Consider the following 16,328-nt stretch of genomic DNA (forward strand, 5'->3'; position numbering starts at 1 on the left):
TTTGTTTTTCCAACAGAAAGTATTATTATTTTTTTAAACGGTTGACGTTTTTTTTCTGTGATATTGTTTCTATAAGAACTGTTGCTGTTGATTTTTTTATTGAATTTCAAGCCATGATAGCAGTGATGTTTACGTTCCCCAGAAGATCATTGTAATCGCTCTGTTGATACCTTCATCGTAGCTGTGTTTTATTTCGTCCTATACCTTTGGTTTAATGTTATCATGCTGAACTAAGAAGGTGATTATTATAGGCTATTATACCTGCTAAACATGCATGTAATCTTTGTCATTGTGTGCAATGTATGCATGCTGATGTTAGCATACAGCTCAAAGCACCACTGTGCTTTGATAAAGCCTCACAGAGCTGAAAGCATGGCTGTAGACTCTTTGTTTTGATTGTTATATAAGGACAACCATTTAAATTCCATTCATCTCCATTGTTACGTGGTGCAGGAGCAAATCATCGAGACAGATATCTCAAAACAAGGTCAAATAAAACCAAAACTGAGTGCAAGGCTGGATACCTCAAAACAAACAAAACAATTGCATTTTTGTTATTTGGATGAATTCACCACAAGGGTACTGAGAACATGCTGTTCTGTTGTTCTTTCAATGGAAGAAAACATTGTACCTTTGCAAATAAAAACATAACATCTATGTTTATTGAAAGCATGTTGCTGGACACAAGTCTCTTCCACATTCTCGTTTTCATGTGACAACTTTGTTTTTTTTGTGTTGTGCGTGTGTCATCATCCATCCCCCTGTTTTCACTCAATTAGCAATAGACTCTCTGTAGCTCTGAGTTGGTGACAGTTTTTACAAACAAACTGAATTTTTGACCAGGCTCACTTAATGTTTCCTCCATGTGCTCTAATCCATCACAGGTTCAGGGAGATGAATTATTATTCAAAAACAACTATGATGGCTGTATGCATACCAGTTTTTATCCTTTTCATTCATTCAGCAAAGGTGCTCTGACAATGTATATTAAACCTATGACCTTTTCATTATGGATGGTAGATCTGGGACATTATGGAACAGACACCTTTCCAATCAGCCCTAGTGGCTGTCCCCATCATGTGGGAGTTGATTAAAGAGTTCTGCAATCAGGATTCTGTTCCTGAGAGCTTTGAGATCTCAGGAGGCTTTGAGGCAGACGCAGAGGGGGAAGGACAGCCAAGCTGTCTGCTGATGATTCATTTTTAGTGCTCCATCATCCTTCCCCCTCGTAGGGCAATCACTCACATCCTGCCAAACACACACACACACACACACACACACACACACACACACACACACACACACACACACACACACACATACAAAACACAAATACACAAACATTGTGTGCATTGATGCAGAAATTCACACATATACACAGAGACATGGAGACAGTCACAGACAAACATGCACATTCCTGATCTGCACAACTCTCTGGCTCAGTCTCACTGCATTCACATAATGTTGCCAAGCCAGCTGTGCGAATTGGGTCTGGAAAAGAGGATGTGTGTGTGTGTGTGCGGGGGGGGTAGTAATACAGGTGTGTGTGTGTGTTTGTTTGCATGCAAGAGAGTGAGTGAGACAAACGGACACAGGAGGAAGTACACTACCAATTTTTCAAATCTGTGTTTTCAGTGTGAGGTACACATTTTCCCGAGGTGTGCAGTGTGCCGTGCACGTTGGCGTGTGCATGTGCCGTCTGGAATAGCTCTCAATGTAAACAAACCGCAGAGAGGCCAACCCTGGCAAGGAGCTTGTTTTTAGCCGGCGGGGACGTCACTGTGGTTTTCCACACACACAGCGCTCTTCTTCAGACGCCCAGCCATGAACCGTCTCCATCTCGCAGATAGGTGACCGTTCTCCAGTTTGCTTTTCACACAATGTACACATAAACACTAGCCGCTTGTTCAGCATCCTCACGTGACCCACACACCTCTTCTCTGTTCTTCTTGGCCTGCTTTGAAAAGAGTTTTGAATATGCTTTGACTTGATGATGGATGAGCCTGGCAGATTCAAAATATGCCATCCAGACTGGAGTTCAAACCATAATGCACCTAACGTCTCTGGAGCCTGGCTGCATCTGGTTTTAATGCGTGGAGACCCCTGCCTGGATGAAGGAAACAGTCCCTTCAACTCCCTCTCTATCACCACCAAGCCTTTTCTCCTCCCTCCCTTCTCTCCCAATCTCCTTGTCTATGGAGATAGACGGTCCAATGCTGCCACCAATCACAACATCACCAGACCATGTTAGATGAAGGATTGAATGATTTGCTGAACTTATGCAGTATTTAAAACTAATATAGTTTAGTATTATTTCAATTCAGTTAATCTATTTACTCAAGTATCTAGTGGGTGGAAATGAAATACAATCTGACTAACATATACAAATGGGTCGTCAGTTAAAGCAAAACCCCTACATTAGGTTCAAGTAACAAAGCTTGAGGACAAAATACGTGGGCCACACTAGCTAACCAAATGAAATCTTCTTTACTTATACAACTAAATACTTGTAGCCTACAAAAAATAAACAAACATTCCCCTCAGCTGTAGCTACTTTTTGTTTAAATGCTAACTAGCATGCTAATATGCTAAACTAAGATGGTGAACATGGTAAACGTTTTAGGTCTACCTTCTTAACATCAGCATGTGAGCGTCTTGTGAGCGTGTTAGCATGCTAGCATTAGCAGTGCCAAAGCACAGTCTGACTGAGCTGCTATCATGCCTGTAGTCTTGCTCCCCATGTTTGTAGGAAGTAACGATACATTTCATGGAGTGAAAGGTAAATTGGTTGTTAACATTGATAGCTGGACAATCAAATGCAAGAGTCCCGGATCTTGCAAATTAATAATCCTAAAATCAACGTCACAGAAAAACAGTAAAAAATATTTTTTCTCCTCTGTCTGTTACTACATTTCACTACATTCCAGTTTAATTTGTACCAGTTTAAATCTCCTGCACATGAATAAGCGTGAGCGTCTTGGGGTGATAAGGTTGTAGTTTGCATGTTTTTCCAGAGTTTTAACTGTTACAAACCATAGCCACGGATCACCTGCCTGCCATGCACACTCTGTAACCTCTTTACTGAGACCTCCCCGAGGCTCCACAGCTGTTGGCCTTGCATGCTAGCAGCTCATCCATTCTCAACTGTAATCAGTGATTCACCTGCACGCAGCTTCCTCTGACATTTTCACTTCCTCTCAGCTTTGTGTGAACTGTGAATTGGTAAACACAAGAATGGGTTTTGTTTAATGTGTAACAGCCAGTTATGTGGCTGTCTGTATTTACTGACATACTCAGATTTAGTGTGTGGATCTATGTAACTCTTGCTCAAAGGTTTGGAAATGAAATCTATGGTCTGTAAATGTTTTAAATAGTTTTATGAAATTGTGTGTAATGTATGGAATTGTTGTGATCTGTGCCGCTGTCTTGGCCAGGACTTCCTTTGAAAAAGAGATTAGTAATCTCAATGGGATTTTCCTGGTTAAATAAAGGTTAAATAAAAAAAAAAACTACTCTGCTTGGGTGAATATGTAGAGATCATGTAAGCCCATGAAACCTTGTCAAAGAAATAAACTTTGTGCGCAGACTGTCAGTAGCCCGTTGCTGGTACGGTTGGTGCACATGAGTCACAGATCTGTCAGACAAATACCAGGGAGTGGGAGTGTCAACAGTACCCACCCTGAGAAAAAAAAGAAATGTTGACTGAGATACAATCTGTGCTTTGTCAGTTTGTCGATTCTCTGTGTTATTTATTGACTAAACAAGGTGTACAGTGGTCACAGGGAGAGCCAGGCTCAGCAGGGGAGCAAACACAGCGATGTGAGCGAGTCGCAGAAGACAAGAAAGGTCACGGCAGGGGTAGAAGACAAAGAGATAAGAGCTGTTTATGTTTCTTCTCCCATTCATCTCCATTGAGAGGCATTCATCTCCACACGTAGAGAGAAAAGGCCCTGCTCTTTGCCCTGCTCTCTGTGTTTTTAAAGCGTAAACAACACCCACTCTCGGGTCCTGACAACAGCCTTGCCTGTTTGCTCAGTGTGTTTGCTCAGGACTGTGGTTTGCGTATGTGTGTTCACAGGTAGTTCAAAAAACAAACTCAAATGCAACAATTTGAGATCTGTGTCACTGTGACAGCAGCTCACCACAGTAATGTAATATTTAATACCCTGCAATCAGACCAAAGTAATTTCGTCCCTGTTAAACAAACAAGCTGTGACTTTCTCTTCAGTGACAGAGGGATTTATTCTGGACATGTTTTCACTGTGAAGCTTCCTCTCTGTTAAGTTGCCTCTTCTCTGCGGAATAGTCGGATCTTTGGCTGGTTGCTACACCAAACATCCATTTCCAAGGGATTTGTGCTTCACTCAGAGTTCACAACTTGTCTTCTGCCAGACTGAGAACAGCTCTAGTGCTCTGCCATCAGAGAAGGTTGTTTTTCCCATGGTGCCTTGTGTTTGCCTTCTTGCCTGCAGGGATATAATGACAAGCATGGACCACCCATGTCTGCTTTGGCCTGAATGTTATTTAAGGAATTCCCCCAGCTTTAGTTTGCGTGTGTGTGTGTGTGTGTGCATGTGTGAGTGCATGTTTGCGTGTGCGTGTGTGTGTGTGTGTGTGTGTGTTTGTGTGTGTGTGTGTGTGTGAAAAACCATAAGCCTTAGTTTATGTCTGCATATATGCTTAAGCCAATGTGATGAACCTTTATTTTGAAAGGTTGACATAAAGTCTTGAAGTGCTTACACTGTAAAAGCTGGTGAGGATCGATCATTTTCATATTTTATTGCACAAAACAAACATTCATTCAAAAGTTGATGCAGATATCATTATTATAATTGGTTCTTATTATAATTGACTGGGAGTGTTGGTGGAAAACCAACTTTAAGTTTTTAAATCTTTTTTTTAAAATCTTTTCAAAATGTCTGATTAAATGAGTTGGGACAGTTTTATTATAGGTCTTTACATAGGAATAACCAATTGTAATGTACTTATATGATTTCCCAATGTAGGGAATGTATTAAGAGTTTATACAATGTACAAATTATTAGCAAGCTGGTTTAAACTGTTTATAACAGTAATTACCACTGAAGTCATGTTGTAATAAATTATTACAGCTACGTTACACTTTCAATAAAATGAGACAATTTAAGACATAATCATCTTGTTGCAAATTAAAAGTTAAATTCCTAAGCAGTAAAACACACCTTTGCCGAATTCAATACACTGCTGCAGCTACAGCCTATCTTAAGCTGGGACTACTTGTAAATTATGGTGGCTGAGGTTGACTAATATAAGTGAATGTTAGGTAAAAGTAACTTGCTAACTTTATGCACAGGTCTCTACTGTTACAGTAGCTTAGCATTTTTGCTAAACGCTAAATAATAGTTAGGCATTTAGTATTATCTCATAAATGCAACTTGTAGCCGCAGTGGAAGCTGTTTGGTAAAAGTGACTTTAACCTGGGTTTAACGGTTTGTTTATAGTTCTGAAAGCATTCACAGGACGAGTTATAGTTGTTGACAAATATTTACAATTCCCTCATATCTGCTTAACAAGCCATTTGTTAACTGTTAAAATAAGGAATACTTAATAAAGAGAGTTAAAATAAAATGATAACTGTTTTGATTGCTTCTTTTGTTTTAGGAAAGCCACTGCTGAATTGAGGTGGAATAACTGGAACAGTATGATCTGAGAATCGCCAAAATCTTCTCTCTCACTGGGTGCAATGTTACATTCAGCATCACAGATCTATAATCACTCTCAGTGCCTCTGTCAAAAACAATCAACATTATTGTGCCCACGCCTTTCTCTCTGCAGAGTCTTTAAAGAAAAAACAGAGCAGAAGTCAGAGGAGGTGCTGGGGGAACAACAAGGGGCAGTTTCCAGGAGCTTCCCATTCCCCCGGGGTCAGACAAACTGCTGCGGACGACAGTCTGCACCCTGGCGACGAAGCCCTTCCTGGCTTGGCTGGTTTCCAGGACCACAAACTGCTGTCCGTGTGTTTCTTTCTGCAGTGTCAACGCCATGCATGTGTTTCCAACTTGCTGAGCATCCTGGGTGAGATGTTTATGATGTCTTTTGTGTGGGGAGGTTCCATCCTGATCATGCAGAGAAACCCAGGACGCTGAATTTATGGGAAATGTGGTCTAAATTTAGAAAAAACGCAACATGTCGGAAAACAATTGTCATTGTCCTCAACAGCACTGGGTACGTGAATGTGGCCAGAGCCACACGGAGGGCAATGGCCATTTTAGCTAACATCACTCACCCACTACTCTCTGAGTTTTAGATACCTGAGACCAAAAAATTGCGAATGTATAGTACATGTAATTTTGCTGATTCTTTTATCCAAAGCAACTTCCAAGTGCTACGTATGTCAGAGGCTGCAGGCCTCTGGAGCAACTATGGGTTAAGTGTCTTGCTCAGGACATTGGTTGATATATCACAGTGGGAGTTGAACCCTGATCTCCCACTCATGTATCACATCCACTGCGCTATCACCATCCCACCACCATGTACACGTGTTGGCTACTTGTTGTGAAAGAAATTCCCCCTTGGGGACATTAAAGACATTTCAATTCAATTCAATTCAACTAGAGAAAAACACGCACAAAAAACTCACAAAAAGTCAGAAGAAATCAAATTTAAGTTCATCTTTATGTTGAGTTGTCACACCACACAGTTTCTTTCTCCCTCTTTGTCCTCAGATTGTTTAATCATCATTTTAAAACAATCAGTTTCAATTAGCCTCCTCTTTTACTTACTCACCCACTTTCTTTCTGTCTTTGTCCTCGCCACTAACACCTTCTTTTTTTCATCTTCAGTCTGACATTAACTCTTCAATGAAGTGCTGGCCTTTGAGCTCTCGGAGATGGACCTCTCTCCACTGATTGATGCCTACTTCCTTGCTCTCTTCCTTCCCGGCCCAGTCCTGTCATGTGAAGTGGATGGCGAGTTGACGTCTGCATGTCCATCTGTGGTTTCCAGCACACGTCTAATTATATATCTTTTGTTTGTCATCTGACAGCAGAAGGCTGCAGAGCCTTGCTTTATAGTTACACAAAAGACTGGAAAGGTGTCTGGGAAAAAACCCTGCCAAATAACAAAGTGAAAGGAAAGCAAATTCTGTCTCGTTTTCAGCTCAGGTGTCCAAACAAAAACGTCTTCAACCTGCTGGTGATGTGTCATCTTAACCACCCCAATCCAGAATTACTTACTGTAATTGGATGGATATCTTTTGGAAAGTGAGAGAGTGACTGTTCAATAATTAGAGAATTGATCAGCGCTGAAAGTGCCTTAAGGCTCTTGTTGTTGATGGTAGACTTGTGAATCAGACTACTCTGCCGTGACACATGATGACAGAGGTTCTTGTTCACTGCAGCCGCTGTCTGGCCTTTGGGCCTCAGAGACGATACTAGCCGCAACGCACTCATTCATGCACAAACACATGCACACACAAACACACACACACACACACACACACAAACACACACACACACACACACACACACACACACACACACACATCTCTGAGCTGTTGCTCAACACAGCTGTAGTAAACAGGCTGTGTTTAAGTGCCCGTGTCTCAACTTGCACACAACACACACACGCACACACACACACACACACACACACACACACACACACACACACACACACATTAACACTGGCTCACGTACATAAATAGAAAAAAATGGAGACATGCACGCAGTGGGCGTATGTGCATTGCCACACCAAACGCTCTCGTCACAACTTGTTAGAATGAATCAAATTGCACTCTTGCACACTCAAACACAACATAATAACATGCACCTCTTTGTCACAGAGCTCAGAGACTGGTATTATTATTATTATTATTATTATTATTTATGCTGGGAGGGGCAATTGAGAGAAATCTCTTGTTTCCAATGACGCCCTCATTACATGCCATATAAAATTACAACAAATATACAAATATGCGAAGTGCGAAGTTCCCCAAGGCTCCATTTTGGGGCCTCTTCAACTTAACATCTTCATGCTTCCACTGGCTCAGGACACCTCAGGAAAAACTGAGGTGGTTGTTTTTGGAGGAAAAGAGAAACAATTAAAAGTCTGCATTCATCTTCAAACAATAATGTTAAAAACAACAGAAAAAGCTAGAAATCTTGGTGCAGTCATGGACTCTGACCTGAATTTTAACTGCCACTATAAGACAATTACAAAGTCAGCCTATCATCACCTTGAGAATATTTCAAGGGTTAAAGGACTTATGTGTCAACAGGATTTGGAAAAACGCGTCCATGCTTTCATCTTCAGTAGACTTGACTACTGTAACGGTGTCTTTACAGGTCACCTTAAAAAATCAATCAGACAGCTGCAGCTGATTCAGAAGTCTGCTGATCGAGTGTTCACTAAGACCAAGAGACTGGATCACATCACTCCAGTTCTGAAGTCTTTACACTGGCTTCCTGTGCCTCAAAGAATTGATTTCAAAGTACATTTGCTAGTTTATAGATCACTAAATGGTTTAGGGCCAAAATACATTTCTGATCTGCTACTACACCACAACACTGGTACTATGCTCCTCATATCTCGAACAAACCGATCCGCTGTAACGCTCAATTCTTTCAAATCAAGGCTTAAGACCTTTCTTTTTTATGTTGCTTTTCTTTAAATGGTTGTTTGTTTCTTTAATGTTTAAGTTGTCATACTGCACTGTAACTTTTTATTCTTGTGTTTTGTTTGTTTTTATTTTTTAACTGCTTATTCTTGTGTTTTTTCTGTTTTAATTTTTTTTTAACTGTTTTTGTGTAATGCACTTGGAATTGCCCTGTTGCTGAAATGTGCTATACAAATAAAGCTGCCTTGCCTTGCCTACATAGTCATAATATCGCTACTTAAGGAGGAGAAACACTGTTTGATGCCAGTGTATTGATAAGGTATGACAATATAATCTAATTCTTTGTGCCACTAATCAATATCATTTTAACCCTCACAGTAACCATTTTCTATTGAACTATTCCCCCAGTCACAGTCACTAAACACAGAGGGGCTTTTTGGGGGCTTTTTGCTGACTCATAAACACAATATATGTGTTATCTTAAATCTATTGGTGATACCAGATAGCTGGAGTTACCTCAACAAGTATAAGCTACAGAAACATGTGAGTCATTGACAAGTATGCTACATGGCCCTTTCTGGCATCTACTCCAGTATACACACAGCAGCAAAACATCTGGTACACCAACTTAAAAAAGCCATGAACATTCTGGAAATACTCTTCAACCTGGTTGGAATTCAATCCTCTGGTATCCCGTCTAGACAAACCGCTGCCATTTAGTTTCCTAGAATTTACCCTGCAGTGATTAAGGGAGCAGGAGATGCTACTGTGGCCCATTTTTACACAGGATATAAGGGTTTAAACTTGAGCCTCGCTTTGGCAGCTACTCTGTTCAGCTGTGTGGGGATGGACTGAGGTCACGTCCAGACCACTGTCCCACCAGTCCATGCTGACCCTGGCTCACCGTTCCAGATAGCCAACAGCAACAGAAGTTACAAGTGCTCCTCCTTCAGGCTCCTACTACTGCCTGTCAAAACCGGGCACAGCAGATCAGACAAAAGTGAGAAATCTTTTTCCTAGTCAGCCCTTCTTTCCCTCCACAACAATGACATTTTCACATTGACTGCATCCATTAGCCCCTGAGCATCCAAAGAGGAAAGTCATAATGAGATTTGTGCATATGTAAGCCATAAAGAGCCTTAAACCTTGTGGCAAGTACAACTTTGCCGTTAAACCGGGGGCCCTGAAGCCAGAGAGGAGGGATTTGGCTAAAAGTTTTTCTATTTGCTGCTCTGCACTGTAAGCCAACTGGTCCATTTTCCCCCAATCTATTTTCACAAGCCGCTTTTGTCCCTCACAAATACCGCAAAGAAAATGGGACAGGGTGGAGTTCAAACGACAGCTCAAGTTTTATGTTCAATGGAATTAGAAATGACTTTTAAAATCGCACTCTTTATGCGCTGCCCTACTGTAAGAACTCAGTTAATGAATTTAATGTGCAGTTGCTGGCACGGGATGTTCATTTTTCTTCTTTGACTGATAAAAAAGTGATTTATAGCTGCAATGGGAGTCTGGGTTGTTTTGTCATATTGGCGTCTTATTATGATTTTAGTTCCCCTCATCACTGTATCAAACTCTATTTACCATCTTGTTGAACATATTGTGCTGCTGATGAAATATTGCATTTCAGTTGCAACTTGAAGATACTTAAATCCCAGTGCTCCAGGCTGCTGTTTGACAGATTGAGAATTATCATGGCACTTGAGGTTTAAGTAGAGAGGTTTATGTACTCAGCGCATTTCCTCCATCATTTTCATGTGACCATCCAGCATTATTTCTTCTAGAGAAATATTTTTTTTAGAAGGCATTTATGTGCACTATTGAGAGATACATGAAGACAGTAAAGAGAATAAGTTGAAGAGGGCCAGATTCAGACACACACAGTTTGCTAATTTTGGTCTGAACGTTACTACTTCTTAGGGTTTAGAGGGGGGTTCCTGGGGTGGCACCCACCCCCCTGAAATATGATTGTGCTGTCACTTTGCTGCCTGTTCTGCCAATTGGTTCCTTTCCATTAGGTAAATGGATATACTTTAAACACACATTGTATGGCAACTGTGTACCTTGTCTTTGAGGCGATATTATTTTTACACATTTCTGTGAAATTGAAAATGGACCAGTCTAATTAATGTTTCTACATGTCCAAACGTTTTGCCATAAGAGCCCATAGAAAATGTGTAATGTATTTGGACATACAATTTGTTGAAAAGAAAGCAACTAAGTGAAATTAATACTGAATGTAATCTGTTTTATTTAGCAAAATTACATTGTGTTTTTCTATCCTATCCAAAATTTGCTATATTTCTACGCAGATTTTCTATGATGTATTCTTATAAAATCCCCTGGGCCCCCCTTGACTGATTTTTGATTAAACCCCTCCGCACTCTCCCCCGTGTCACACCACTTAAAAATCCTGGAATGGCCACTGCTTCTTGTCCCTGTAAATCAACACAATTTCTCAACCTCCCTGCTGCATGTAATCAACTAAACCAACAGTTTTAAGTAGTTAGCTGGCAACTGTGTAGTATGCCAATTTTATTGCACAATATTCAGGCTGCTTGGTGTTCGTACATAAGATTGTTAGAGTACTTCATTTGCAACCTCTGTGCATAATTTAAAGTCTACGAACATTTTTGTGGAGAGAAGTAAGGGAAGTGGTGGCACTTATCTCCAGTGGTGGTTTCACCTCAGTCCTAGACCCTCATGTGTTGTAAGGTTTTAAACAACTGCGAACGTGTCCCACTCACACTCTTATCTTAGCAACACAGACATATGCTGGAAATATAATACTAATGATGAAAAATATAATCACCGACAATAAGGAATTTGCAATTTTTGACATCAGTTTGTTAGACTTTTAATTTGTAGTCATGATAATGAGTTAGTATGACTAAAGGATTACATATATATATATATATATATATATATATATATATATATATATATATATATATATATATCTGATACACTTTTAGTATTTTTGTTTTTACAGTTATTGTGTTTGTCAGAAGTTGCATGCCATTGAGGCAACTATGGGTCAAGTGTCCTGCTCAGGGACACACTGGTTGATTTACTACAGTGGGATTTGAACTCAGGTCTGCCACATCAAAGGCATGTGTCATATCCACTGCACCATCACCACCCGCACTCAAACCTAGGTTGCTGTGGTAAGGACTGAGCCTTAAAGGTGTGGTTCGGAGTAATTTCAACCTAGGGTTCTTTACACCATGACCTCAAGCCAAACACTTCCCCCAGAAGCTTTTTTTCCCTTGGTCAAACATTAGGCATGTTAGCACTATTAGCTGAATGGCTTCGTGCAGGTGCTAATGGAACCAAATGTGTATCTTGTACATTACCCCACTAATAATGCCCGGAATAGTACCAAACTTCTACAGTACAACACCTTCTACAAATAGGTTCTGTACTCATAAAACGAGTCATTGTAAAGTTAGTTAGTACACCATTTAGTATTTATTTAAATAGCCCTTGATGGCTTCTACTCTCTGCTGGTAGCGCTACTAGCTAGCTAGCTCTCCGATTCTCCGATTCTCCTCCATTACTTTTAGCTCCTTGTCTGTGCTTTCAGACTCGAATAAGTACGGGCAACCTTTGAAACTGAGCCACTCATTGTCACGTACAATGTTAACTTCAAACTCTGCTGTTTCATTGACCTCTTTTTCTGTTCTCTTGCTTCTTGCTCCTACATTGCTGGTAGTCTCTGGTAGATGTCTAATCCCACACAGAGAACAACATATTTTACAACATCTGTGAAGTAGTGAAGAAGAAGCAAGAAGTGAGAGAACAAAAGAAGAGATCAAAGAAATGGCAGAGTTTGAGGGCAACATTGAACATGACAATGATTGGCTCAATTTTGAAGGAGGAGCTAAAACTACTGGTGTACTTCCTACTACTGTAGAAGTTTTGTACCACTCTGGGTATTATTAGTGGGGTAATTTACGAGATACACGTTTGGTTCTATTAGCACCTGCACTAAGCCATTCAGCTAACAGCACTATCTTGTCCTATGTTTGACAAAGAGAAAAAAAGCTTCTAGGGGGAGTGTTTGGCTCAAGGTCATGGTGCAAAGGACCCTAGGGTGAAATTACTCCAAACCATCCCTTTAATGCACAGTGAGCTATCGAGGCTCCTCAGCTGTTTCCAGTCTTTATGCTAAGCTAACCTCCTGGCTCCAGCTTCACGTTTAACAGACAGATAAAACAGTGCTATCAACCTTCTAATCTAAGTCTTGGCAAGAAAGTAAATGAGTGTATTTCCCAAATTGTGTGTTTTCTTACCAAGCTGCAGAGACTGGCAGGGTTGTGTTTCCTTAGAGGTTAAATCCCTTCTGCACAGGACAGATGTGCAGATGTAAGTTGGTCTGTATCACTTTAAACTGGAGGGAGAGGAACACATTGAGCCAAATGCTACATGGCTATGTCCCCCTGTATTCTTTACATTGTACTACTAAAAGCTAGCTCACATGTGTTTGTATCACAATGAGTTAGTATTTGCATTCACAGGATGGACTGAGGGAGACTTTTGCATGTTAGGTTGCTTGCACCTGCACACTAGAAGAGCCATTGCATGAAAGCTTTTTTAAAGGACACATTCTTGCCCTTCTGTTCCCTCAGCAATTACAGGCCATAAACATGATGGAGATTTATCACTGATGCTGCTGATGGAGGCAGTTAAAACCACCACTCTTACACTGCCAAGTCACTGAACTCTCCTCCTGAGGGTACAGTTGAGTGAGGTGATAGCTGTATCTTGTCCTCAGTGATTTATCTGAACTGAGTTGACAATGTGATAATTGACAAGGAGCCTAGCAGAGAGCAGAGAGATCGTCCTGTTCTTTCAGAGATTTTTTTCTTACTGTATCACACTGTGTTCACATCTTTACAACAAATCACTAGAACTAAGCTGCCATGCCGAATCTATGATCATAATTTCATGTGTGTATTCTGTGTTAACTGTGTGAGTAGTCCAAAGTTATTTTCAGTAAAGTGACAGGCAAGCTGAGAGGGACACAAATCAGAAATGGTCTGATTGAGACTGGATATCAGGTCAGCATGTGGTTCCAGGGATTCTACGTGAGTTTTTTATCCATAAAAAACGAGTGACTCTTAACGAAATTGCAACTTTGTTTCCAAAGAGAGAGAATAGAGTAATATGGTCATGCTAATAAAACTTCTTTGTATTTGAATTTGAGAGAGAGAGAGAGAGAGAGAGAGAGAGAGAGAGAAAGAGACAGAGACTACACTATGAGAGTTGGATGAGCAGATGGATGCCAGAGTGGTATCCATCTGCTCATCTAACACTCATCTTGAAAGCAAATAAGCCTGTTCCTTTAACCTTATTGTAGTTGGTCAGGTATCACAGATGAGTTCAAAGTCAAAGTTCAGCTCAAATGGAAAACAATTACTATTAAAAACACACATATGCACATTTATTTTGATCATTTTTTAGCGGCATTTAATTTCGTTTGATTTGACAAGAATCTTGCATCTTATGTAATACTGGGCAAGTCATCTTCATGTGGCTGGATTGCTGCACACTGCGCACATATTTGTGTGTGCACTTAAACATGCTAGCACAGGCATATAGGGAGTGTGGTGACAGAGCATGTCTACTGTTTTAAGGTGGTTGCTCGACACACACACATAAACACATATAAACACACACAAACACACACACACACACAGACACACACAAACACACATACACACACACACACACCTAAGCTGCTGATGTTAGGGTGGCTGTGTGGATAAGCAGACTGTGACTCACACAATGAGCATTTTTTTATTGATTGTTTTTCACAACGTGAAAGCGTGAAACCTGCTCGTTCCAGGACGTCACATAATGTCACTGAACCACACCCCGCTGCTTCTGACGTATATACTGCAAATGAATCCGGCCTGTATGCCCCTCGAGGCACAGAAAGGCCTTTTCGGGCCCACAATGTTTTTAGGAGCATTTAATGGCTGCAGCGATGATGACCATATTTCCATTAATGCATTTATCGATTTCCCCTGTCATGTGTGGAACTGAATGGGGCCAGCGGTTTTCTTTTTAAGGCAGAATATTTTCTCAACATGTGTAGAAGTCCATTGAAAGCATATGGTTCCATTTAATGTAGACACATAAAACAACAAGCAGGAAACATTAAAACCATGTGAGGCTGGCTGTGCAGCTCTGCAAGGGAACCACTTCTCAATTCAGCCTGTGTACTCACTGCCCAAGACAGGGACACAAACACATACACACATACACACATGCACACCAGTTACACACACACACACACACAAACACACACACACACACACACACACACAGACACACACACACACACACACACACACACATAAACCTGTTAAAGCAATTAGACACATTGGTTCTTCATATTAGAATAATAAATACAGACTGCAGTTCTGTACTGGGTTAATGCTTCTCTTTCAGCCCTCTGTGCCCTATTAGAATAAACAGAAGTGCTTTGCAGGTTTGGGAAAGTTGACAAGTGGCAAACAGACCTATGAGTTTAAGCAGCTCCAGTCCATATAACTTTGCCATGAAGAGTGGTGCAACTGCTGTGAGAAAGTTTGGACAATAACTGAGAGGTATATTTTTAAATAAATGTGGTGTGCGCTCCTAGGATTTACCAGACTCTATTTTAAATGTACTGATATAATAAAACCCACGAATCAAGCCCTCCAAGTAGGGGAAAACCAATGCTTATTTGTACTACTGTTTGAACCAGCTCTTCCACTGAATATCATTTATTTGTGACACCCCATTGGTCTGAGGGCTTTTAGCGAGATTCCCTCCATGGTAAACAGTCATAAAAAGCCCAGGATTCAATTGCAGAAACACAAATAGCTGACTATTCATAGCACTAATGAGAGCTGCCAGGGACACCAGCAGGCCTTGAAATGCACTGTCGCCACTCATAGAGTTATGACACGGCTTGGGGTAGAAATCATGGCCGGGTGAAGGGCTGGAAGTGTAAAGGAATTCCTGTATAACTGTGCCTTTGCCCTGTATTTTTGTTTTTTTGTTACCTCCTCTCATTCAGCTATTTTCCTCTACAAAGACCTTTCATTGTCTTTTTCTCTCTGTTCCCCCTTCACTTTGGATTCTTCCCCTTTAACAAAATCTTTGCTCTGTCCATCTGTGCTGCAAACTCATGATGGAGACATTTTCATTTTTTTCTGGTTTTCTTTGTATACCACGATACAGTAATTCTCATTGTGCCTGTTTGTGCCTAACCTGATCCACCCTAACACAACCCTGTCACATGAACCATGCTTCAGATTGGATTATGAAAGTGTCAAGTCTCTCCCTCATGGGCTTAAGACATTTTCTAAGTAAGACATTAACTTGCCATTACCCCCCACAAACCACAATGAAGGGGTGTGTAATTTAGCAGTGTACTGATTGATTGGTCTGTTTATTTTTTCGTTTGGCCTGACAGGAATTTCAACTTTCAAATTCCTTGCAGATGGCCAGCCGGGCCTTTATAGCCCCACTGTAATTAACCTTTGGAGGAGAATAACAAACCAGTACACAGGGGTGCTGTGGCCTGGCTCAGCTGCTTTGATGTGGTACTACCTATGATTGACCTGCCATGCAGTGGATGGGAGGTGCACTCCGCTGACATGTCCGGGGCTGCTGAGAGGCACATCACACCACCGGCAGCATGGAAGGAACTGTTATAGCCTCTGTGAAACGTTGG

The 16,328-nt window shown here is 40.9% G+C and overlaps 1 long non-coding RNA gene across 1 annotated transcript; it reads left to right on the top strand.

Annotated features, from left to right (window-relative positions):
* The first annotated feature begins 9,423 nt into the window (after positions 1-9,423).
* On the top strand, positions 9,424-11,889 carry LOC117944540. Its single transcript, XR_004656604.1, has 3 exons — positions 9,424-9,434; positions 10,107-10,111; positions 11,776-11,889. It is a non-coding gene; the product is annotated as an uncharacterized LOC117944540 (long non-coding RNA).
* The last annotated feature ends 4,439 nt before the right edge of the window (positions 11,890-16,328 follow it).

The sequence above is a fragment of the Etheostoma cragini genome, chromosome 5, assembly GCF_013103735.1.
Source record: "Etheostoma cragini isolate CJK2018 chromosome 5, CSU_Ecrag_1.0, whole genome shotgun sequence".
Lineage (NCBI taxonomy): Eukaryota > Metazoa > Chordata > Actinopteri > Perciformes > Percidae > Etheostoma > Etheostoma cragini.